This window comes from Lathyrus oleraceus, chromosome 2 (genome assembly GCF_024323335.1).
Source record: "Lathyrus oleraceus cultivar Zhongwan6 chromosome 2, CAAS_Psat_ZW6_1.0, whole genome shotgun sequence".
In the NCBI taxonomy this organism is placed as follows: domain Eukaryota; kingdom Viridiplantae; phylum Streptophyta; class Magnoliopsida; order Fabales; family Fabaceae; genus Lathyrus; species Lathyrus oleraceus.
In genome coordinates, this window is record NC_066580.1 from 118,774,352 (window position 1) to 118,801,619 (window position 27,268).

Below are 27,268 nucleotides of genomic sequence, written 5' to 3' on the forward strand. Positions count from 1 at the left end.
ACTGCCACAAAAGCAACTCTGTTGAGGATACCAACTCTGTTGGGGAAACTGCAGGGAAACATGAAACTTCTACAGGGAAATATCACAGACACAATCCACCGTACCACAAATCTACTGGCGAAATATCTGATGAAGAGAAGGAGAGCTGGGGATCAACCACCAAATGCTGAACCTTCTAAGAGGAAACCATCAACTGCCGAGGAGGAAAAAAAATCACTACTCTGCTGAAGGGAGAAGAGGTGAAAACCTCAACAAGCACTTTGATGGGGAGATATAGCATAGATGAATTACATCATACCAACCACTCCGCTGGCGACCATACTGAGGAAACAGCCAAAGTACCGGGATATCAATCCACCGACTACCGAATCTTCCAAACGGAAAGCACCCATGCTGGGGAAAGAATGTTGCAATAGAGGAAAACTGAAGTTTCCAGCAAGCACTCTGATCTGGGAACACAAAATCTCAACAGAAGCTCTGCTTAGGGAACAACCCTAACAATAATCTGGAGAAAGAGAATACAACCAATGCCAGGAATATGAACAAATGTCTTACCCTGTTGGAAATCATGCCACCCTTGGGAGAGCACTGAGAAATTCTTAGGTATCCTTTTATCATTGTGAATGTTCACTTTGTCTAAAACAACAATTTGAAAAGAAAAAAAATTACTTGTTTAAAACAATGAAATTTTATCAATTAAAACATGCAAAACATTTGTTGATTTGAAACAAATAAGAGTGCAAATAATTGGATAAAAGCTCAAATTGATTTGATGGAATGGTAGTCTGCGAATGGCAAGACTCCATAGATCTATACAAGTTTGAAATCAGTGATATATATTGGAAGAGGGCTACATTGAACATAATGATCCTTTCTCTACCAATTTGAATTTCGATGTATTCAAAGCTTCAGTTGACGACGAATCGAAAATCTCTGACGAACAGACGGCTGCGGAACAGAAAGTCTTGTTAGGATGCAGTTACTTGCCATATCCCTAATTTTTGCCTAGATTGCCCCAGGGTGAGGTACTCAATCTAGCGGGATGCAAATATTCTTTTTTTTATGTCTCTAACTTTTGCCTGGATCACCCTTTCGGGTTCTCCACCGAGACGCTCATATTTGCCTAAGCCGCCCTTTTGGGTTTTCAACTTAGCGAGCTATTCTGTTTTTATTTTATATACTTTTTTTAAGGCAAAGTATTTCTTGACTGCATCTGAATTCACAGGACGAGTGAAGTCCTCCCCATCCATTGTTGTAAGCATCAAAGCACCGCCTGAAAAGGCTCTCTTAACAACATATGGACCTTCATAATTCGGAGTCCACTTGCCCCTGGAATCGGGCGCGAAAGACAAGACTTTCTTGAGCACGAGGTCACCTTCTCGAAACACACGAGGCTTGACCTTCTTATCGAATGCTTTCTTCATTCTCTGCTGATATAACTGACCATGGTACATGGCAGTCAATCGCTTCTCTTCAATCAAATTCAGGTGGTCGTAACGACTCTGAACCCATTTAGCATCAGTCAACTTGGCTTTCATCAAGACTCTCATTGATGGGATCTCCACCTCTACTGGGAGAACAACCTCCATACCGTAAACAAGAGAAAAAGGGGTTGCCCCTGTTGAAGTGCGGACAGATGTACGATATCCATGCAAAGCAAATGGCAGCATCTCATGCCAACCTTTGTATGTAACAACCATCTTCTGGATAATTTTCTTGATATTCTTGTTAGCAGCTTCAACAACCCCATTCATCTTTGGTTTGTAGGGAGAGGAATTATGGTGTGCAATCTTGAACTCAGCGCACAACTCTTCCATCATCTTGTTATTCAGATTAGATCCATTATCAGTAATGATCTTATCTGGCACACCATAACGGCAAATCAACTGATTCTTGATAAACTTTACGACCACCTGCCTGGTCACATTCGCATACGAAGCGGCTTTAACCCATTTGGTGAAGTAATCAATTGCTACGAGAATAAACCTGTGTCCGTTGGACGCTTTCGGTTCAATCATGCCGATTATGTCGATTCCCCACATAGAGAAAGGCCATGGTGATGAAATCACATTCAGAAGTGTCGGAGGAATATGAATCTTATCCGCATAAATCTGACACTTGTGGCATTTCTTCACATATTTGCAGCAGTCAGACTCCATTGTCAGCCAATAGTAGCCTGCTCTCAACATCTTTCTAGCCATGGCATGTCCATTGGAATGAGTACCAAATGAACCCTCTTGGACCTCAGTCATCAACAGGTTTGCTTCGTGTCTATCCACGCATCTGAGCAAAACCATGTCAAAATTTCTCTTATAAAGCACTTCACCGTTGAGGTAGAAACTGCTTGACAACCTTCTCAGAGTTTTCCTATCTTTCACAGATGCCCCAGGCGGGTAAACCTGGTTCTGAAGGAAATTCTTGATATCAAAATACCAAGGCTTGTCGTCATTCACTTCTTCGACTGCAAACACGTGAGCTGGTCTATCCAAGCGCATCACGGTGATGTTGGGAACTTCATTCCAATACTTGACTACAATCATCGAAGCAAGCGTAGCAAGCGCATCTGCCATCCGATTATCTTCACGAGGAATATGATGAAAGTCAACTTCTGTAAAGAACGTTGAAATCCTCCTCGCATAACCTCTGTACGGAATGAGATTGGGCTGATTCGTCTCCCATTCTCCCTTTATCTGATTGACAACTAGGGCCGAATCACCATACACATCAAGATGCTTGATTCTCAAATCAATACATTCTTCCAATCCCATAATACAGGCTTCATACTCAGCCATATTATTCGTGCATTTGAAAGTTAGCCTTGCTGTAAAAGGAATATGTGTGCCATGAGGAGTGATGATTACTGCCCCAATTCCATTTCCATACTGATTCACAGCGCCATCAAACACCATCGTCCATCTGGAACCAGGTTCCGGACCTTCATCAAGTGTAGGCTCATCACAATCTTTCATTTTCAAATACAGAATCTCCTCATCTGGGAAGTCGTACTGAATAGACTGATGATCTTCAATCGGCTGATGTGCCAAATGGTCAGCCAAGATACTACCTTTGATAGCTTTCTGAGCTCGATACTCGATATCATACTCAGACAACAACATCTGCCAACGGGCAATCCTCCCGGTTAAAGCAGGCTTCTCGAAAATATACTTGATTGGATCCATTCGGGATATCAACCAAGTTGTATGATTTATCAGGTACTGGCGCAAACGCTTAGCAGCCCAAGCCAAAGCACAGCACGTCTTCTCAAGCATCGAATATCGAGACTCACAATCAGTAAACTTCTTACTGAGGTAGTAGATAGCAGATTCTTTCTTCCCTGATTCATCTTGCTGACCGAGTACACAACCCATCGAGTCTTCAAGAACAGTCAAATACATGATCAGAGGTCTTCCTTCTACAGGCGGAGACAAGATCGGAGGTTCAGACAGATACTCTTTGATATTGTCGAAAGCTTTCTGGCAATCCTTGGTCCAATCAAGAGACTGATCTTTCCGGAGGAGCTTGAATATCGGCGCACATGTGGCAGTCATGTGGGATATAAATCTGGAAATATAATTCAAGCGACCAAGAAAACCTCGGACTTGCTTCTCAGTTTTGGGCGCAGGCATCTCTTGTATTGCTTTGACCTTTGCAGGATCAACCTCAATACCTCTTTCGTTGACAACAAAACCCAACAACTTGCCGGAACGGACTCCAAATGTACATTTGTTCGGATTCAAACGAAGTTTGTACTTCCTCAAACGCTGAAAAAGCTTCAACAAATGTTCAACATGTTCAACTTCCGTTTGGGACTTAGCAATCATGTCATCAACATAGACCTCTATCTCCTTATGCATCATATCATGAAACAAGGTAGTCATAGCTCGTTGATACGTGGCTCCGGCGTTCTTCAAACCGAAGGGCATCACTCGATAACAGAATGTTCCCCAAGGTATGATGAATGTTGTCTTCTCCATATCCTCGGGTGCCATCTTGATTTCATTATATCTGGAAAATCCGTCCATAAAGGAAAAGACTTTGAATTTAGTTGTATTGTCTACCAACATATCAATGTGTCGTAGAGGGAAATCATCTTTTGGACTAGCTTTATTCAAATCTCTGTAATCAACACACATACGGACTTTTCCGTCTTTCTTAGGCACAGGCACAATGTTGGCCACCCATTGGGGATATGTAGAAGTCACCAGAAACCCCGCATCAATTTGCTTCTGAACCTCCTATTTGATCTTCACTGCCATATCTGGATGAGTTCTTCTGAGCTTCTACTTCACAGGCACGCACTCAGGCTTCAAAGGCAGGAAATGTTGCACAATATCTGTATCTAGACTTGGCATGTCTTCATATGACCAAGCAAAGATATCGGAATATTCTCGTAGCAAACTGATCAACCCCTTCTTCACAGATTCTTCAAGGAGTGCCCCAATCTTCACAATTCGAACACAATCTTCAGACCCCAAGTTGACTGTTTCCAGATCTTCGAGATGCGGTTGAATGATCTTCTTCTCGTGCTCAAGGAGACGGGTAATCTCGTCAGGAATCCCTTCAACATCATCTTCCTCTGCTTCAAATACAGAGAATTCAAAATTGGGAGATGGCATTGGATCATTATGTTCAATGGGTTTTAGAATCAACCTGTATAATGATTTTGGTTAATGAAAAACTTTAGAATTTAAACAAGCAAATCATTATGCAGATGAAAAGGTTGCTTTTATTCTTGTTTTTTAGGGTTTTTTGTGATCACCGATTTCATGCAAAAGCAAAAAGTGAAAACAAATGGAAAAACAAATGTTTAACAATGCATTAATTGAATGAAATATCATTGCATATATGATGCCAACAATGTCATCACTTCTCCTTTTGGCTTGGGAGAAGGGTTTTTGAACAAAGTGAACAAATTACGCTGACTTATGAATGACTGTAGGAACATCCACAGCGACCCAATTGTGGCAGACACCGCTAGGGATAACAAAGTTTCTCAAATCTGCCTTTGTATCCTCTTCCAAGATAGCAGCAGCTTCCTCAACTTGATCAGCATGGATGAAACCTCCACTCTTGAACAACCCTTTCTCATTGAATGCCCCAGAAGAATAGCCAATGCCAGCCCGGGACTTGTTGTCTTCAAGCTCAATCATTTTCCCTAAACCAGCAACTGCACCACATTCAATGGCCATTTTCGCATCACGATAGGAAGCAAATGAAGGAGACTTCTTCTCAATCGGCTCAGCAATAGATAAAGCTTGGAAAGGAGTTCCAACTTCATCCTCAGCATCAATATATGAGAAAGAAGACAAGTGGCTAACCAGGAGAGCCTTTTCTCCCCCTACCACAACCAGTTTCTTATTCTTGACGAATTTCAGCTTCTGGTGTAGGGTGGATGTCACGGCGCCAGCCTCGTGAATCCATGGTCTACCAAGGAGACAGCTATAAGATGGGTGGATATCCATAACCTGAAAGGTAACTTGGAAATCACTTGGTCCAATCTTGATTGGGAGATCAACTTCCCCAATCACAGTCTTACGCAACCCATCAAAAGCTTTCACAACAACACCACTCTGCCTCATAGGAGGCCCCTGATATGATAATCTCGAAAGAGTGGTCTTTGGTAATACATTCAAAGATGACCCAGTGTCCACCAGCACGTTGGACATAGCGTCAGTCTTTCAGTTCATAGAAATATGTAAAGCCATGTTGTGGTCTCTTCCCTCCTCAGGGAGATCAGCGTCACAGAAACTCAAAGTGTTGCAAGCAGTAATGTTTGCAACAATACTATCAAACTATTCGATTGTGACACCATGATCAACATAAGCCAGGTCCAATACTTTCTGCAGAGCCTCCCTATGAGGTTCTGAATTCAGAAGCAAAGATAGCACGGAGATCTTGGACGACGTTTGTAGAAGCTGGTCTACAACATTGTACTCACTCTTCTTGATGAGCCTCAGTATCTCATCACAGTCTTCATTCACAATGCCACTCGGGCCAACAGAAGAAGCAGGAGTCTTTTGTACAGAGGAGGGTTTGGCAACAGGTGCCGGATTCAGAACATTCACCGCAGTCCCAACCGGACGCTCAGCAGAATCAGAAACAACGTGAGGCTTCGGGGGTGCAGAAAACACACGACCACTACGGGTCAACCCGCTCACATCAGCAATATTTACCACAGAAGTTGAAGGAAAAGGCACTTCTTTCCCATCTCCAACAGCAACAGCACTGTAACGAAAGGGAATCGCTCTCTCAGAAGAATAAGGCACAGGGCCTGCAGGTTTGATCACCAAAGAAGGAGAGACCTTCGGCTTGCTACCATCATAATGGATGACAACAGGCTCAGGTAGCTTGAACACCGGGGAAATCATATTCACTTCGGGTTCATCTTCATCAACATTTCTGTTTTGAAGAATCTCAATGGTACCATCATCCAACAGCTCTTGAAGCTCTCTGCGCACTTGGCGACAACCCAGTCTATTAACGGAGCAGATACGGCATTTGTCATGGTCGTGCTCCATATGACTGTAATCACACAGCAGACGATGCAACTCAACCAATGACTGTCGAATATGGCTTACATATTTGACCTTATATTTGCCAGGGCAACCCTGGACCATGTTAACCGACTTCCCATGCTCGGGCAATGGGTTCTTCGTAACATTGGGGCCTGAGTCCTCAAAGCTCAGAATGCCGCATCTCATAAGGTCTTGCACCTTAGTCTTCAACGGATAGCAGTTTTTTATATTGTGACCGGGAGCACCGGAATGATAAACACAATGCTGGTCGGGCTTGTACCACCACTGCGGGTTAGCAGGTACAGTCGGAGGATCCCTCGGGGTAATCAGTTTCCGCTCTATTAAAGAGGGATATAGCTCAGCATATGACATAGGAATAGGATCGAAAGTGATCTTCTTCCTATCATAATTCAAATTAGCCTGATTACTGTTGTTGCGAGGCTGGTAAGCCTGTTGCTGTGGGCGATGTTGCTATTGATACTGAGGTTGTTGTTGATTATGCTGATGTTGCTGATGCTGATAATTGTCTCTGAAGACAGGTGCTACACTAGCCACCTGGTGCTGACTGCTGGCATGACGCACAGGCTTCCTCTTGGCAGAGGGTCTTCTGGGTTTAGCATGGGATTGCACAGCATGTGCCTCCCCATCTTTCTTCTTAAACGCCCCATATCGTTTAGAAGAGCCTTCATCTTTAGATAACCGTCCTTCCCGGACACCTTCCTCCAGTCGCATCCCCATGTTCACCATCTCGGTGAAATCAGAGGGAGCACTCGCAACCATCCGCTCATAATAAAATGAACTAAGAGTCTTCAAAAAGATCTTAGTCATCTCCTTCTCTTCCAGCGGAGGAGTAATCTGAGCTGCCAGCTCTCGCCACCTCTGGGCGTATTCCTTGAATGTCTCTTTATCCTTCTGAGACATGGCCCTGAGTTGATCACGGTCAGGAGCCATATCAACATTGTACTTGTACTGCTTGACGAAGGCCTCGCCAAGATCGTTGAAGGAACGGATGTTTGCACTATCAAGGCTCATATACCAACGAAGAGCTGCACCAGACAAACTATCCTGAAAATAATGAATCAGCAGCTGATCATTATCTGTCTGAGTAGACATTTTCCTGGCATACATAACCAGGTGACTGAGTGGGCAGGTGTTCCCCTTGTACTTCTCAAAGTCTAGGACTTTGAATTTGACAGGTATCTTAACACCGGGAACTAAACACATTTCAGCAGCAGACTTGCCGAACAAATCCTTCCCTCGAAGGGTCTTCAATTCCTTGCGGAGCTCAAAGAATTGGTCATTCATCGCATCCATCTTTTCATTAACATCTGGGCCCTCAGACGGCTCAGAATATACATGGTGTCGTCTACCGTGGAAATGGTATGCACGACAGGAGGAGGCATTGCAAGGACCGGGCTAGATGCCGGCATAGAAGCAAATGTAGGAGCTGGAATATCAGGCATGAAACCAGGAGGCATACCCCAAGGAAAACCGGCTGGCATGGCATTCGGCACAAAATGGGCACTAGCAGCTGGCACAGTTGAAGAAACCACTTTAGATATGACAGTCCTCTGGGGAGGAGTTGCAGGAGGTGGAGACGGTTGATTCTGGGCAGCCAAGAGTTGCTCCATCAGAGCGCTCAGTCTAGCAACCTCTTCTTTCAGCTCACGGTTCTCTTGTTCTAACTGATCCATCACTCTTGCAGAATTAGCTCGGGTGTAGTACCGATGAGTCAACTTGTCTTCAAAATAAATGAAGAGCACAGAGTTAGGCCACAGACAAGAAGACCAGAACAACACCTGCTTATGCAAAATGATGCATGCAATGCTCGTGCACATGCTTTGTTTTTATTTCAAGGAACTTTTAGGGTTCTATTTGCAAATTTTGAATATTTAAAGCATTTAATCGCATATGGAAAATATCTCATCAAATATATATTCGAGACAAAGAAGTACAACATTGTTGATTATTACAAGGGAAAAGGAAAATAAACATCCTATGGATCCCTAGAAGCTCGAGATGCTGGAAGACGAGATACACAAAGCTTCTTGATCTCTCTCTCATATGCTGCTTCCACATCCGCTTTCTCCTTAGCAAGTCGATCATACTTCCTCTTCCAGAACTTGGAAGACTGAGAAAGCAGAGAAGTCCAGGTATCATTCGGATCGTCTATCACCTGATGCTCGAGGAATTCAATCAGAGCGTCCTTCTCTTTGATTTGCTGAAGCAACTCTTCTCTTTCACGGATCCAGGCACGTGAAAGGTCTTCGTCTCTCAACTCCTCTACGCCTTGGTTAGGGAGGGTTGAAGGCCCAGCCACAACCAACGGTGTAGGTCTCGGATAATCATATGGCATAAGATACCCAGAAGCTCTCTGTCTGACCCAAGAAGTATACGGCTCCAAAGTTACGCAGTTCTTCGGACCCAATTCATTTCTACCCTTCTTGTGAATCTTGCGCCAAGTGCGGACCATCCTGGCTTTCAGGCCTTGGGGATCTTTACCCTCCTGAAAGAACACACCTTCTAACAAAATGTTATGAGGTTTATCCTTTAGGGGGAACCCAAGCTGACGACGTGCTAAGATAGGATTGTAGTTGATCCCACCACATGTACCAAGAAGAGGCACATTAGGGAATTCACCACAATAATCAATGATCTGAACTGTATCATACACGCGATCATACCAAGAGATATCGTCATTAGTGAGAGACATAAGTCTCGTAGACCACCGTAGACATCCCTTGTTCTCCTTGAAAGCGACCGTCTGCGGTAAGTGAGAAATAAACCACTTATACAACAGAGGCAAACAACACACAATAACTCCTCCACCCTTTGCATTCCTCAGGTGCAAAGAGAAATAGGCATCACCCAACAGAGTAGGAACGGGATTAAGAACAGAAAAGATCCTAATGGCGTTCACATCCACAAATTTGTCGATGTTGGGGAACAATACCAAACCATAGATGAGCAGCACGAATATGGCCTCAAAGGCATCCTCACTCATGGCCTTCCCATAAATGGTAGCTTGAGCGACGAGGAAATCAGAAGGAAGACCCTGAATTCCACCTTTGGTAGTCATATGCGCCTCAATAAGGGATTCATCTATGTGCAACAAGTCTGCAATCTCTCGAGAAGTCGGAATACTCTCTAAGCCACTGAACGGCACCTGATCCAGAATAGGAATACCCACAAGATGAGCATACTCCTCAAGCGTCGACAACAACTGAAAGTCCGGGAAGGAGAAGCAGTGATACAGAGGATCATAGAACTGAGCCAAAGTACTCATCAACCCTTCATCAACCTGAGTAGTCAACAAAGGCAGAAGCTTCCCATAACGAGCTTTGAAACCCAAGGGATCTAATACATAAGATGTCAGATTCCTTAACTCTTTCACATCGGGCTGTCTAAAGCTGTACTTCTTTGTATGCCTTTTTGGTCTTTCCATGTCTGAAAATTTTGCAAATAAACCCTTTAAGTTCCTTGAATTTTTTTTGATTTTTTGATGACATGAATGCAGATGAATGCATGAATGCATGAATTCAGCAATCACACTCAAGGATCAAGCAAAGCACACCAGACAAAGGTCATGGGAAAGCTCATAGTATCCTTAATATCAATCATCCATTTTAGTGGATTATGGTTTTCACCTTATCGACACCCAAGTTCCATTGATATTAACAATACATGAACCGGCTCAATCATCCTTAATATCAATCATCCATTTTGGTGGATTATGGTTTACACCTTATCAACACCCAAGTTCCATTGATATTAAGGATGTCTGAACGACTCAACCACGAATCACAGGTTTGTTGAGAGTCACGAGCATGGAGTCTCGGTTAAGAACCACCCAAAGGGAGTGTGCTAAGGGTTTAAAGCTGCCAAACATGTTCTACCAGAGGTTCCCATAGTCATCATCCCATCTTTCGAATATTATCGGAGGAACGAATACTCGTATTCCAAAAATATTCTCAAGAGAGACTCTTATGAGTGTAGTATCGCGTAACAATCGCATCAGATCTTACATCTGAACGACCTCCGCACTACGTCCTAAAAATAGGCCAAGATGGGCTTGGTAAACTAAGGTCCTTGGCTTCTAAGGCACATGATTGAAAGAATAATGCCTAACCACAAATAACTTGTGTGACATTATTAATCCAACATGACCTCCACCAAGTGAATGGACTCGCAAGTCAACTTGTTAAGGAATACTCCACACAAGTCGACAAGACTATGCCATTCTCCTATCCTAAGGTGCACTCGTGTTCGGGTATAGAACTCATCTCACAGAGATCACCAAGCAAACAACAATTGTATATCAAGCAATTCAATCATTACAATCAATACAGTAATCCCAAATTGTACAAAAATATGTCATATAACAAATAAACAATATCATACAACAAGGGTGAAAAGTAGGCAAAACCACCAAGATAAGTCCCCAGCAGAGTCGCCACTTTTCTGTAGCGGTGTATTCGTCGCTTTATGATTTATTGATTAAACCAAAAGCAAAGCATACAAAGAATCGAGTCACCACCGCACTTTTATTTATCCAAAGGAATGGCTAAAAAGCGAACAAAAGCCTAAGAAGTTTTACACATAGAAAACTAATGAAAAGATCAGAGATCTGGGTAAGGGGTTAATTACGCAATGGGAAGGTGTTAGGCACCCAAAACGTCCTAGGTACTCCTAGGGAACCTCTTTTCACAACTTGTTGTACGAAAAGTTATTTGTTTATGAAATATTTATTGTGCAAACATGGATTGAGAGGATGAGAAAAGAATGTACAAGTTATTATTTTTTGTGTTTGGATGGATAACCATTGCCTACGTACCTTTACAGGATCAAAACCTCGTAGTTCGGCTAAAAGATTTCCAAAAATATGAGTGGGTTGATTTTAAAACAAAAGCCCTAAGGTCTTTCGTTATCCATGGGAGAAAACTCAACCTTATACAAATAACAAGTCCACCATGTGAGAAAAGCTTCAACTTGCTAGTGAGGGGTTAACCCTATAATAAGCAAGGAAGTCTTAAAATTCAATCACTAAGGACAAAAGGTGAGATTAACATCAACCAACTAGGATAAATCAAACCTATGGCTAATGTATGAAAACTTATCAAGAATGGACAAAGCCACAAAACAATTGAGAGAGTGAAATTAACCAATTAGAATTTATTCACAAAAGATGGTCAAAGTGTGATTAGAATTCAATTCAAAAGAAGTATTATGAAAATGAAGTTTGAAAATCAAAGGCCTAAAGCCTAGGTTTCTAATTTGAAAAGAAATGAAAATGTTTGCACAATAGTTTTCTTGTTTTGGATTAACATGCAAATGGAGGCTTAAAGAAACAAAAGGTGGGAGGGTGAGGAAGTAAAACTTCTTAGATATTCACCTCTTGATTCCTTTGGAATGGGCAACAATGCAAATAACAGGATGGATAAAGCACATGGATACTGGATGCCGATCAATGGACTTATTCCAATCTCCTAAAACAAAAATGGATACCGGAAGCCAATCAATGGACTTATACCAATCTCCTAAAACAAAACATGGATACCAGATGCCAATCAATGGACTTACACCAATCTCCTAAAACAAAAAGAAACAATGATACCAGATGCCAATCAATGGACTTATACTAGTCTCACAAAACAAAGAAACAAGGATACCAGATGCCAATCAATGGACTTATACTAGTCTCACAAAGAAAAGAAACAAGGATACCAGAGGCCAGTCAATGGACTTATACTAGTCTCCTACCATATCATGGGAAACAACTGCCAATCAATGGACTTATGCTTGCATCCTCCATGGACAAAACAAAATGCAAAAAAACAAGAAGGAAACAAGTTGCCAATAAATGGTCTTACACTCGACTCCTACCAGATCATAGGAAACAAATGCCAATAACTGGACTTACAATTGCCTCCTCAATGGACAAACAAAGGTGTCACAAAGCAATGAACAATGATTATGAAATGATATACAAGTAATGATGATAAATGCACAAAGGCACACTCAAGCAAATATGCACAGATGAATCAAGTGAGCAGACAAACAAGTCAATTAGCACACACTATATACAATCAATTAGGCTCAAGCAAGGTTAGACTTTACAGCCAACTGGAATGGGGTATTTTGAGCTCTTAACCCTAACATTGAGAGTTAGGGTGTAGCAGATGAAATGGAGATGAGGGGTGTGCCTCATAGCTCTTATCCCTGGTCAGGGAGAGCTTTGAACAATAGAAAGTGTGGGAGTTCAGAAAGTTGGAACTCTTCTCCACAAATGGACTCTATAAGATCTTGGGTTATTATTCACCATGCATCAACACATGGTGTGAGCAAGGTGAATGACACACTGAGTAGTAGGAGATGGATTACACATCTCTTTTATCTTCCAATTGCCTCATAAGAGGACTTTTCCTGCTTGGCACAAAAATTAAACAATCACAAGCATTGCCTCTTAAGGAGGACTTCAGACAGGTGCCTACCAATAACAGTAGGTCTTCCAGACTACATGAAGATTAGGGATTATACCTATGTGGTTAAGCAACCAAGCAAAGCAAAGTTCACAATGAACTTAAAGCAACTTAAGTACCTGTGGAAACACTAAATAAATCAGTACAATACTCAAACAATTAGACAACAGTCAATAAGCAACAGACAATCCCAATGTACAAAATGTGTAAGCCAAAAGCAAAAACTCAAATGAGTTAGCATCAACCTATAAAACACACAAGTGTTAGTAATCAAAAGCAAACAACAATACTCAAATGATGGAGCATCATCAACTATGCAACTTGGATGTTCAACCTGAAATCAAAGCTCAAATGTAAGCAACAAACCACTAGGTCAAAGCCTAGGGTCAAAGATGGAGAAAAAATTTGAAACAGGAGCTGGAATTTAACATGAATCAACTTCAATCACATCTTGACACATTCCAAAAGGTCTCACATCAAAATCAATTACCAAAAGCATTTCATGATCAAGTGAAGTTCAAGGCAATTTTAAAGCTCATATGTGATCCACAAGAATGAAAAATTCAAATCAAAACAGAAATGATTCAAATAAATCTAGAAAAATTCATGCACATTCAAGACATCTAAAGTAATCAACATACAAAAAATCAGAAGCATTGGACAACAATTGGTATGGAAATCACATGGCACAAGTTGAACAAGCAAAGGTGTGACACAAATTGTCACACCAAGTTAGCAAAATCATAAAACAGAAATGGTAATTGATAAAAATTCCAAATCAAAACCAAAATGTCAAGCAATGTGTCTAGTTATCGCATACAAAATTTCACATTCATTGGATAAGGAACAAGCATTTCACAACATGATAACCAAGGCAAGGTCAAATAAGGACACATGTTCAATCATTCTAGCACAAAACATTATCCAGCCAAGCACAACTTGGGAAACTATGATCATAAAAAAGTAGACAAACCAAGAAGCATTATGCAAAAAATTGGAGTCAATTTGGATGAGTTTTCAATTTTATATGATTTTTCTAAGTTGAAGAAAATATTGAAATTCATAAAATGGACATAGCATAAAAATGAGAGGGAAAGTGGATAAACATGTGAAGCATTTGAAATAATTGCCATCGCCTGGATTCGATCCATGTCCATTTTCAAAAGTGGCGCGCGCTCAAAACGACATCGTATCAGCTCAAACCCTAGCGCGCCAAACATTTCGTAGCTAAATTTGAAATTTCGTAGCTAAATGGTAGCAGTTTCGTGGCTGGTTCTAGAAACGAAGAACATTCAAGGTTGAAGATGAAGATCATCATGATCTTCATCTGGATTTTCCAGAAAACTCAAAACATGTCCAAAAATCAACCAAATCAACATCAAACGATTGGTTATGCAATGTATATTCAAGATCCATAATTATTTCATGCAAAAACATCAAAACACGCACGGATCGAAGAAAATAAATTCAACATGTCAAACATTCAATCATCCATAACTAACTCAAAACAGCACCAAATCGCACGATTCAAAGCTCAGCATAACCAGCACAAAGAGATCTACAACAACATGGCAAAGAAATTCAAAAATAAGAGATTCGAATTATGACCTCTTGAAGTGCAGAACTGGATTTGGCTTGATTCAAGGCTTGTGATAGCTTCAATGTTCCTCTATGATGCTTGTATAGGTGATTGAAAGAGAGAATGAAGCTCAAACACACTTGCATTCGACAGAATTTGAAATCACCATGGATGCTTCCATCTTCGAGTATGCTTCAATGTGGCTCCAATTGCTTCAATTCCACGTGCAAACTTGTTCAACAGAGGTTCAGGATCATGAATCTAGCACTAGACAAGGCTTGGATGTGAAGAATTTGGAAGAAATTTTTGAGAGAAAAATTTGGAGATTTTGATCTAGATCTGAAAAATGAATGTCCATCCTCTGAAAACAGTTATGCTTATGCTTAAATACCTCATGCTAATCATTCTGTCATCAAGCTTAAACCAAATGCTAATGAGATTAATCAAGTTTTGGAGTGTATGCACAAATTGGGTTTTCACCCCCATGCATGAAGTAGCACGTGAACAGTGCTCAAATCTGATCCCAATCCACTCAAATAAGGCCCATGCAAGCTTTTGAGATGGTTTTGTATGCATTCAATCATTAAAAATGGTTTTATGAAATTTCTCTTCAAAAACTTCATGAATGAGCACATGATAATGCAAATAGAATTCAAGCCATGTAATGAATGTTTTGGAAACTACAAGTCATGAGGAGAAAATTGCAAAAAGAACCACCCATTTTGGAGTTTTCGTTGAAAAGTTATGTCCATTTGAAGTTCCATGCATACTTTGCCATGTTTTGATCATATCTTCTTAACCACACATGCGAAATTCATGATCTTGGACATTTTGAAAATGGGAGAGAAAGATCTACAACTTTCATGTTCAACAAAATTTTATTTGAAGCTTTCTTGATGACGTAATCTTGAGTTGAAGTTGGTCTAAAATCTTTCCATTTTTGGAAAGTTCAAATTATAGGTCACTTGCTATTTTTGGAAATTTTTGACTGGACCTCAAATTCTTCAATGTGAGTGTTTGAAATGTCAAATGAGACTTGTTTGAACATGAATGAAGTATTTCTAGTCACTTCCCACCTCCAAATCCACAGTTGACTTTGCAGTTGACTTTCTAGGCTTTCAGATGATTGGGAAATGTTCTGATGAAGTTCAAGCCTCTACCACTTGGGATTTTGCTTCAAAATAACATCATAGCTCATATGAACTCTTGATAATGATTGTGGGGCCCAAATATCAAGAATGACCACCATCAATTGCTCAATGAATGCCTTGAATTGCCTTGACTATTGATTGCTTCATCTGCAAGACAAAGGTTAAATGACATATTTTTGTATTTTTGGTTAGTGATAGAAGGAAAAGAAATGATATACAAATGCAAGGAATGCTTGGTGATCAAGAACCACTAAAAAAGATGACCCACCCACAGGGAAGGAAGCAAGGTGTCCAATGATCCTTGAGGCAATGCAATGTTATGATATGATGCCATGAGGGATCTTAGGGACAAAATTGGGGTGTTACAGTGGGGTTTTCGACTTGCCGGGTGTACAGTTTTTTCTTTTCTTTTTATCCCTAATTTTTGCCCGAACCTTTTCTCATCATTTTTTTTGGTTCGCTGGGATGCCCATTTTTGTCTGGACTATTTTATTCTTTTCGTCCAGCGGGTCTCTTATACGAAGTATTTTTTAACTGCGTCCGCATTCACAGGGGATGGAAAATCTTCGCCATCCATGGTTGTCAACAACAAGGCTCCGCCAGAGAAAACCTTCTTGACCACGAATGGACCTTCATAATTGGGTGTCCACTTGCCCCGACGATCGTTCTGAGGAGGAAGGATCCTTTTCAACACCATATCTCCCACATGGTACACACGAGGTCGCACCTTTCGGTCAAAAGCACGCTTCATCCGCTGCTGGTACAACTGCCCATGACAAATGGCCGCCAGCCTCTTTTCCTCAATCAGGCTCAACTCTTCATACCGAGTCCTTACCCATTCAGCCTCTTCTAATTTCACATCCATCAGGACTCTCAACGACGGAATCTGAACCTCAACCGGTAACACGGCTTCCATCCCATACACCAGCGAGAAAGGCGTTGCCCCAGTAGATGTACGCACCGAGGTTCGATACCCATGCAATGCAAACGGCAACATCTCGTGCCAATCCTTATAGGTCACGACCATTTTCTGCACAATCTTCTTGATATTCTTATTAGCTGCCTCGACCGCCCCATTCATCTTCGAACGATAAGGAGAAGAATTGTGATGCTCGATCTTGAACTCCCGACACAGTTCTGCCATCATCTTGTTGTTAAGATTAGAACCATTATCAGTAATGATTCTTTCGGGAACCCCATATCTGCAAATGATGTCTCTCTTGAGGAAACTGGCCACGACCTGCTTCGTCACATTTGCATAAGATGCCGCTTCCACCCACTTGGTGAAATAATCAATAGCCACTAATATGAACCGGTGCCCATTCGAAGCCGTAGGCTCAATCTTTCCGATCATATCAATACCCCACATAGCAAACGGCCACGGAGATGACATCAAACTCAACGAATTTGGAGGCACGTGCACCTTATCAGCACAAATCTGGCATTTCCGCACGAAGTTGAAACATTGGGCCTCCATCGTCATCCAATAATATCCAGCCCTTAGCAACTTTTTCACCATCGCATTCCCACTGGCTTGGGTACCAAACGACCCCTCGTGCACTTCTTTCATCAATTGGCTTGCTTCTTTGTCGTCGACACATCTAAGAAAAACCCAATCAAAATTTCGCTTGTACAACACCCCATCCTTGTTAAGATAGAACACCATGGCCAACCTCCTCAGAGTCTTTCGGTCCTTCTTAGACGCTCCCTCGGGATACTCTTGGGTCTCCAAATAGCATTTGATGTCATAATACCACGGCTTTTCATCATCAGGTGATGCCTCAACAGCAAACACATAAGTCGGTCTATCCAGACGTCCCACCTCAACGCTAGGGAACTGATTCCACCACTGCACCTTAATCAAGGCAGCCAGAGTAGCCAAAGCATCTGCCAAAGGATTCTCTTCCCTCGGCATATGGTGTAATTCCACCTTGGTGAAAAACGTCAACAATCTCCTCGTATAGTCCCGGTATGGAATTAAATGAGATTGATGCGTATACCATTTCCTGTTAACCTGATTTACAACCAAAGCTGAATCTCCATAGACAACAAGGTTTTTGATCCACAAATCAATCGCCTCCTCAATACCCAAGATACAAGCTTCGTATTCAGCCACATTGTTGGTGCACTCAAATGTTAGCCGGGCAACAAAAGGAATGCGGGATCCCCTCGGCGTAACCAAAACAACATCAACTCCACTACCATTCACGTTAACGGCCCCATCAAACATAAAAAATCATTCGGATTCAGGGTCAGGCCCCTCCTCCGGGATTGGTTCCTCACAATCTTTCGATTTGAGAAACATGATGTCCTCATCAGGGAACTCAAACATGATGTCCTCATCAGGGAACTCAATGGGTTGTTGAGCGAGGTAATCAGACAATACACTCCCCTTGATTGCTTTCTGAGAGGTATACTGAATATCATATTCAGTCAAAATCATTTTCCATCTCGCAACCCGTCCGGTCAATGCTGGCTTCTCAAATATATACTTGATCGGATCCATCTTGGAAATCAACAAAGTGGTATGAACCAGCATATACTGTCTCAGTCGGCGAGCAGCCCATACCAAAGCACAACAAGTTTTCTCGAGCAGTGAATATCTTATTTCACAGTCGGTAAACTTTTTGCTAAGGTAGTAAATTACATGCTCTTTTCGACCAGACTCGTCATGCTGTCCCAGTACACACCCCATAGACCCCTCGAGGACTTTCAAGTATAGAATTAATGGTCGTCCCTCCATAGGAGGCATCAGAATCGGAGGCTCCTGCAAATATTCTTTTATCTTTTCAAATGCCGCTTGGCAATCATTATTCCACCTGACCGTTTGATCTTTTCTCAACAACTTGAATATGGGTTCACACGTGGCTGTTAGGTGAGATATGAACCGTGAAATGTAGTTCAATCTACCTAAGAAACCACGAACCTCCTTCTCTGTTCTCGGTTCAGGCATTTCTTGTATTGCTTTTACTTTAGCAGGATCAACCTCAATTCCTCTTTCACTTACAATAAACCCCAGCAACTTACCGGACCGCACTCCGAAAGTGCACTTATTCGGATTCAACCTCAATCTGAATTGTCTCAACCGGTCAAACAACTTGGCCAGATCTACCAAATGCCCCTCTTCTGTTTGGGACTTTGCTATCATGTCATCAACATAGCACTCGATTTCATGATGAATCATATCATGAAACAAAGTCACCATGGCTCTTTGATACGTGGCACCAGCGTTCTTGAGACCGAATGGCATCACCTTATAGCAAAAAGTGCCCCATGGTGTGATGAACGTTGTTTTCTCCATATCATATGGCGACATTTTGATTTGATTATAGCCAGAAAAGCCATCCATGAAGGAAAACACCGAGAATTGAGCTGTATTATCTACCAACACATCGATGTGAGGTAATGGGAAATCATCTTTCGGGCTAGCTCTGTTCAAATCCCGGTAGTCCACACACATTCTCACCTTTCCATCCTTCTTCGGCACCGGCACAATGTTCGCGACCCAAGGCGGATAAATAGTGACAGCTAGGAAACCAGCATCCAACTGTTTTTGCACCTCCTCTTTAATTTTCATGGCCATCTCAGGTCGAGTTCTGCGCAACTTCTGCTTCACTGGAGGACAGTCTGCTCTCAATGGCAACCTGTGCACAACGATATCGGTATCCAACCCCGACATATCCTGATAAGACCAGGCGAAGATATCAACATACTCTTTCAACATGCTACCATTTTGCTCTTGACATTCACCTCCAAAGCAGCCCCGACTTTCACTTCCTTTCTGACCTCCTCGGTACCCAGATTCACAATCTTGACTTGCTCCTCGTGCGGTTGAATCACCTTCTCTTCTTGTTTCAACAACCTGGCTAATTCCTCCGGCAGTTCACAATCTTCTTCGCCTTCTTCTTCGGCATGATAGATCGGATTGTCGAAATCATATGAGGGCGTAACAGGATTGTTATCAATGAGATCCGGAGAATGATCGCATCTGCATGAATGTTGATTCATGCATTGCTTTAGAGTCGGGACACGAAAAATAAAGGAAGAAAAATGAAAATAAACATTGTTATTTTTATTATTTTTTAAACTGCAAAAATAAATGAAAAACAGGGAACACCGCTTTTAATGCGAAAAACATCCTTTTATTAATGATGCAAATATTGCAAAATGAAACACATGAGGTGGCCCTTACAATGAACCATTACGTTTCGGGCAAAACGTAAGGTTTTCATGCAGACATAATTGACAAACAGAAATATTACTCTTCACGTAGAGTGACAGTGATGATCTTTTCGGCCTTCCAGTTCTGTATCTTCATCCCTGGTACGCACGGTTTTATCCATGAGTCGAGCTTGCAGTCACTGTCAATCTCTTCACCCACCGCACAGATGTGATCTGGATCTAGCATTCCAGCACTGGTGAACGTGAACGGTTAACGAAGGCCTCTATTATGTCCAGACGAACCTCGGCCCGACTGATAACCAACCCCAAACCTATCCTCTTTCACCGCAATATCCACCATTCTTCCCCAACCTGGGGCTTCTCCATTCTTCACCACCTCAGCGGCCTGTTTGTACGAAGAAATGGACGGTTTCTTCTCTTCCTTAGCAAAAATGGCATTCTCCACCTTGACGGTTTCAAACGCCTGACTTGGTGTTTCAAATATTTCACCGTCCATTTCCACATATTTGAATGACGAGTGTTGGGTGACAAAGATGTCCTCCTCCCCCCAATCAACTTTCTCAAATCGGAGACGTCCCCCATCCATCATTCTCTGAACCGTCTCCCTCAACATTACGCACCCATTCGTAGTGACGGTGCAAGCAGCACAACAATTATCACAACCAGGGAAAACTCCACTCTTCATCAGATGTCTCTTAACCACAGACATTGGAGTCCTCAACTGATCCACATCCGTCACCTCTATTTTTCTCTTATCCTCTGACATCACGTTCACTCCCATAGGACCATGCATCGGCATGGGGTTAGCATTAACATTCGGCGTCGGTGCAAAGTTGATGGCTTTAGAATCCACCAAATCTTGAACGACATGCTTAAAAGCTTTACAACCCTCAATGTTATGCCCGGGTGCACCAGAATGGAACTCGCACTTGACGTTCCCATCATAACCTGCAAGCCTTTGATCTGGTCCTACCGGAGCCAATGTCCTCAGCTGAACCAACCCAAGATCCTTCAACCTCTTAAACAGAAAGGTATACGCCACGGGTGGCCTATCAAACCGACGATCTGTCATCCTTCTCCTCACTTGGCACCCAGCTCTCTGTGTTCTCGGTTTAGGTGACTGTTGTTGTTGTTGTATCGATTGATTACCAGCAGGAATCGTTACTGTAGCAGCATACGGGTGGTAACGATCCCTACCGTGTCCCCTTTGGGCATATACATCACTCGATTCTCCCTCTTTCCTGCGCTGACCATTACCAAAGGGCTTCTTTACTTCAGACGTCGGAGCATTTCCCTGTATTTTCCCCATTCTCAGCCATCTTTCAATCCTTTCCACCTTCTCGGCGATTGCTTTCTGCCCCAAAGCGAACCCTTGCATGAAGTTGATCAACTCATTCATTTTCTCTTTCAGCTCGAGAATGTCAACGTTGGGTGGATCCATCAGTTTGGGTTTGTTGCGTCTGGTAGGGCATCTGTGTGGACGAGCTACGTGCAAGGGAATGATTCGGCGTGCGTGAGCAACAATTCCTAAGTCAATCAAACACGTTAGAAACTGACACCTGCAAAACAGAAGACAGGTTATTATGACTCACGCATGAATGCAATGTCTATCCGTATGAGGAACATTCTGTCCTTTGACCCTGGTGTCGCATTACGCGAAAAACCGGCGGGAAAACGAAACAACAGAGCCGCCACCGTGCGTTATTTATCCCAAAAGGGGGAAAGGAAACGCTCGAAGTAAACCTGGAAAAAGCATGGTCTCGCGACCAAAGAGAATGGGATCGGGAGTCGGTTATGCGAAGGGAAGGTATTAGCACCCCTACGCATCCGTCGTACTCGACGGGATCCACGCACAATAGGAAAGAAAAATGGTTGCTAAAACACTGCTCAAATAAACATCTATACTGGCTGAAAGAGACACAAGAAACAAACAAGACTGAAACTGACTCGGCAGGATATCGCATCCTGGGCCTACTTAGTCTATCAAGCATAGACATCAGAGTCAAAGTAGTTCGGACTGGGGAAACGACACATGCTCGCTAGGATGTCGCATCTTATGCATACGTATCTCCTTTGGACGAAGGAGAATCAGAGCATCCGTAGCTCGGCTAACGCGCACACAAACAAACGCAGGCAAAGGCAAACGTAGAGCCTGAATGCCAATCACTGGGCTTACATCAGCATCCGAACCAAAACACACACAAGAAGGCTAACATGGAGCCTGAATGCCAATCACTGGGCTTACATCAGCATCCGAACCAAAACACACGCACACTGGAACCCGAATGCCACTCGATGGACTTACATCAGCTTCCAAGCACACAACAAGAAGAAGGGTCTCGATTGCAACCAAGGCAAGAGAAAGGGAAGGTCTCAATCGCAACGAGGGCGAGAGAAAAGAATTAGTGTTAGTTGTTAGTCAAACTCGACAAGACATCGCATCTCGTGCCTACGTATCCCATCTGGACATGAGAATCAGAGTTGCCGTAGTTCGGCTAAACTATTCCTGTTGGTTTGTGTTTTTTAGGTGGACAACGTCACTACGCAATCTACCGGATGCTCGACCTTTGGAGACTTACTCACCTGTAGTAGAAGGAGTTGACGTATCCTTAAGAGGGGATAATGTTCGTTTGTGTTTTAGGAAAGCTCAAGCAAGAAAGGAAGTCCTATACGAAGGAATCGTGCTACCTTAATTGACATGCAAACGAGACTACGCGGAGTCTAGCAAACCTAGGGGATACAATCACACCACACAAACATATACAACATGAAATAGACACACCAACAAGGGGCTCAAACATCAGGGCTAGGCTTTAGTCGAGGGGTCATATCAACCTCAACAAACAAGCCTCTGTATCGGGGTAAGGTTAGCTCTTAACCTTGCCATTGAGGGGCTAAGGTGAAGCTGATGAAAGGTGAGTGAAGATGAGACTTCACAGCTCTTATCCCTGGCCAGGGAGAGCTTCAGACAAAGGAGCGTGGGTCCAGAATGGAGGGACCCTTCTACGCTCAAAGACTCTGACTCGATTGTGCAACAGCACAAGATCTTGGGTTTGTGTCCCAATGCGTCAACACACAGCCGTGTGAGCAGAGGGACGACTCACAGAATAGTGGGGGATAGATTGCATATCCCTTTGATCCACCAATTGCCTCATAGAGGTCTTCACCTGCTTGGCACAAATGTAAACAACCACAAACATCGCCTCTTAAGGAGGACTTCAGACAGTTGCCTGGCCAAGTAACAGGCCAGGTCTTCCAGACTACATGAAGATTGGAAGTCCTACCTCAAGTGGTTTAAAAACCAAGCAGCAGCAAGCAAGTTCTTAATGAACTGTAAGCGACTAAATGTACCTGAAATCAATCAAGTATCATCAGTACTCAGACAGACAAACAGTAAACAGCAAATGTTAATCTATACAGACAACACAAGTCAATGCACACAAATGCAAGCTATAAGCTCAAGCTCAAGCTTCCAATCCTACAACACAAAGTCAAGTTAGTTTATAAACATCAACCAAACTCAATTCAAATTGCCTTGAAGCAATCTCCTTAAGCATTGTGCATTTCATCCTGAAAATCCAAACCAAATGTGAGAAACTAGACCACTAGGCCAAGCCTAGGGTCCAAAAGGGAGAAAAAATTCTAAACAGCAAGGTATTCTCAACCAAAATCAAATTCTCACAAATAGAAAGCAAATTCAATTGATCCCATACTCATATCATTCACCAATATCATTTCATGACCAAAACAAGTCAAACTAGGTCAAATGCAACATCAAAAGTCCAAACAGAATAACTTCAATCAAAAGCATACCAAAACAATTCCAAAAATCCTCAAATAATTCACATCTAAACAGGACATATTCAAGGTATAGCATGTCAATTTTCAGCTCAATTGGACAAAAGGAACTAGGTCAATGAAAATCAAGAAGTCCAGACACAATTATTCAAGCCAATTCATAGCATCAACACAAGCATTCACTTCAAAAATTCATAAATCAATGAAATCAATTAAGAAATGAATGGGACCAAAACAGGGATGTCCTACAATGTGTCTATAACCAGCATACCAAATTTCACATTCATCCAAAACCATATGAGAATTTCACACAAGATTAACAAACATGTGTCACACAAGGTTGCATAATGAACCAACAGAGAAGAAAAATATCAATCAAATTGAAAATGCCATAGAAAAATCCAGAAAAATTCACATAACATCTCAACATATCAATGATCATCCATGCAAAATTTCAATCCAATCCAACAATCATAGGTCATACAAATAAATTCATGAAGCTGACCTAGCTAGGTGTGACACAAATTGTCACACCTAGGTTCAAAAAATCATATCTCAAACATCAGGTATCTGAAAATCACAAAATTTACATGGAAATCACCATCACCATGTCCAGAATGAGCACAAAAAATTTCAACCATTTCTTTAAATGTATGAGCATTTCATGATGAATGGCAAAACATGTAAAAAATACACACAAGTCAAAGATCCCTAGGCCAGGTCAACATTTGTCCATGCACAACTTTTGTAACCATGCCTATAAAAAACTAGAGGGAATTTGGGATCCATCAAAAAAATCCTCACTATTTTTGGACTTGTAAATATTTTTTTATGAATTTTCTAAGATCAAATGAATTATGTAATATTTATTTAGGTGTTTTATTAATTAAATGAAATCAATGGCACAATGGTAATATCCGCGTTCCAGACCAAAACACATGCGTTTCATTAACTCGGTGGCGTAACGTGAGTGGTGGGATTTTGGCGCTAAACACGTTTCAAAATAAGGCCAGGCGCTCAATGGATCAAACAATGCCAATTTCCAGAAATTCATCATCTTCATCATCGTTTTTTTCCAGAAATGTGCATGAACACAAGAACATCGAAACTCCACAAAAATTTACAAACGAATAACCGTTGGAACCGTCTCAACATGTACATGATGAATACCTAACTATTTTAACCTAATTCCTAACATACAAACGGGATCGAGCAAAAAACAAAATGCACATCAAACTTTAAATCGCGATTTCTTCCTCTATAGTTCACTAAATCAAAAACTACCTACATCATGGCATTCTACATTGAAAGCACTTCAAAACGCACATAATAATTAAAGGAATGGTAAGATTCGAAAACTTACCAATTGATGAAGGCAGTGGTGATTCTTTGAGCCTTGGCGCGCAACAATCCAAAACAGATGAAGGAGATGCTTCAGGAAGGTAACTGGAGAAGATAGATCAGCTCAAGAATGCTCCAATTGTGAGAAATTGCAAAATGCCATTGTTGAGCTCCTTTGCAACAGTCGTGATTCAGCAAGGTTCTTGCTTCAATTCACCAAAACAGTCCAAGCCAAGGCTTTGTGGAAGATGATGCAAAAGAGATTTCGCACTTTGGTGAAGAATTGAGGAAGTTTTGATCAATGGAAGTTTTGTGGAGTTCTTGAGATTTTTCAATTTGGAGGGAAAAGTTGTTATGAATTCTTGTGATTTGTGATTCTGATTAGCATTTCAGTTATAATTAGAGCTTTATACTCTTGCTTAATCACTTTGTTAATTTCCAATTAACCAAAATGAAACAATTAGCTTAATGTGCAATTTTAGTGAAAGCTCAAAAATGCCTTTGCCAAATATCACCATATGACAGCTCATGACAGCTCATACATCCTCTAAATGCCATTTGGAATGTGTTGGAATTTGTCTCATATCCATTGGCCTTGTAATTTGCATTTTCACTATGCTATGCTAAATTGTACATTTTCAAATGAAGTTCCAAAATGACTTGGTCAAATATTGCACCTCAACATGTTATGACAATTCAAACCATTTCCAATTTGCATTTGTGAGGTGTTGCAAAAATCCCCATGCCAAAATTCTCATTATTTCTCAACTTGGACCATTTTGCCCTTGGATTTTTAACTGTACACTTGAAAATTGACTTTTTGTATTGACCACTTTTGATGAATTCCAATTATGCACCATGGAAGTACATGTCAAATGGAGTTTGCACATAAAAAGATCACTCAATTTGGACACTCCATGTGGAAGTTATGCCACTTTGATTATGGGTCATTTTTGAAATTGAATGGACCATATCTTGCTAACCACACATGGGAATTTCAAGTTCTTGGACTTTTTGGAATGGTGAGATCAAGATCTTCAACTTTCATGTTGGACAAAATTCCATTTGAAGCTTGTATGATGAAGTAATTTTGAGGAGAAAAAGTTTCCATTTTGGGCAGCTGAAATTACAGGTCACCTGCCATTTTAGGAAACTTCTTGTCTGACCTCCAATTCTTCAACCTTGGTCTTTGATATGTCAAATGAGACTTGTATGGACATGAATGAGGCCTTTCAAACCATCTCACACCTTCCAATCCATAAAATCAGGCACAGTTGACCACAGTTGACCATAGTTGACTTTCTAGGGTTTCTGAAGAAATTCAGCTTGACTGTTGAGCTTTGATCATCCAATCTTTGGCCAAATCACTTCAAAATGATCCTTAGACCATATGAGCTTGAAAAATCAACCCTAGGGCTTTGTCTCAATGAAAATGGCACTTGCTTGCTTGATGGACTGATCTCCTGATCAGTTTGACCTGATTCATCAACTGGCTTGCACTTGGGCAAATGGACAATGCAATGTTATGCAGTGGACATTGTTAATGCTATGACCTAATATGAAATGAATGTACAAAATGATGGGTGCAAATTTGAGGTGCTACAGCTGCCCCTATTCAATCAACTGGGAACCCGAATGGATGAGAGCAACGGCTGTCAGACTTTCAGGGTAAACAGGGATTGAATACCAAGAACCGTAGAAATTTGCACACTGCTGGGAATTTTTTTTGTTTTCTTCTTTCAAAAGCACAACCACATCCAGACATCGACACACGATGAATGGGAACAGAAATCATCTCAACTAGATGCCAACGGACAACTAGGAAAAACTCAACGTTTACCAAGACCAACGGAGAGGTAACTCAACTCTACTGGGGATAACCAGGTACAACTAGACGTCATAGGACGAATAGGGAAAAACTCAGCGTTTACCAAGACCAACGGAGAGGTAACCAATCATTAATGAATGACTGGAAGGATAGTGATACAACCATACGTCAGCGGACGAAATAGGAAAAACTCAACGTTTACCAAAACCAACGGAGAGGTAGAAAACTCAACCAGACGTCATAGGACGAAAGGGAGACTCAACGTTTATCGACACCAACGGAGAAGGAGAAAACTCAGCCAGACGTCATAGGACGAAAGGGAGACTCAACGTTTATCGACACCAACGGAGAAGGAGAAAACTCAGCCAGACGTCATAGGACGAAAGGGAGACTCA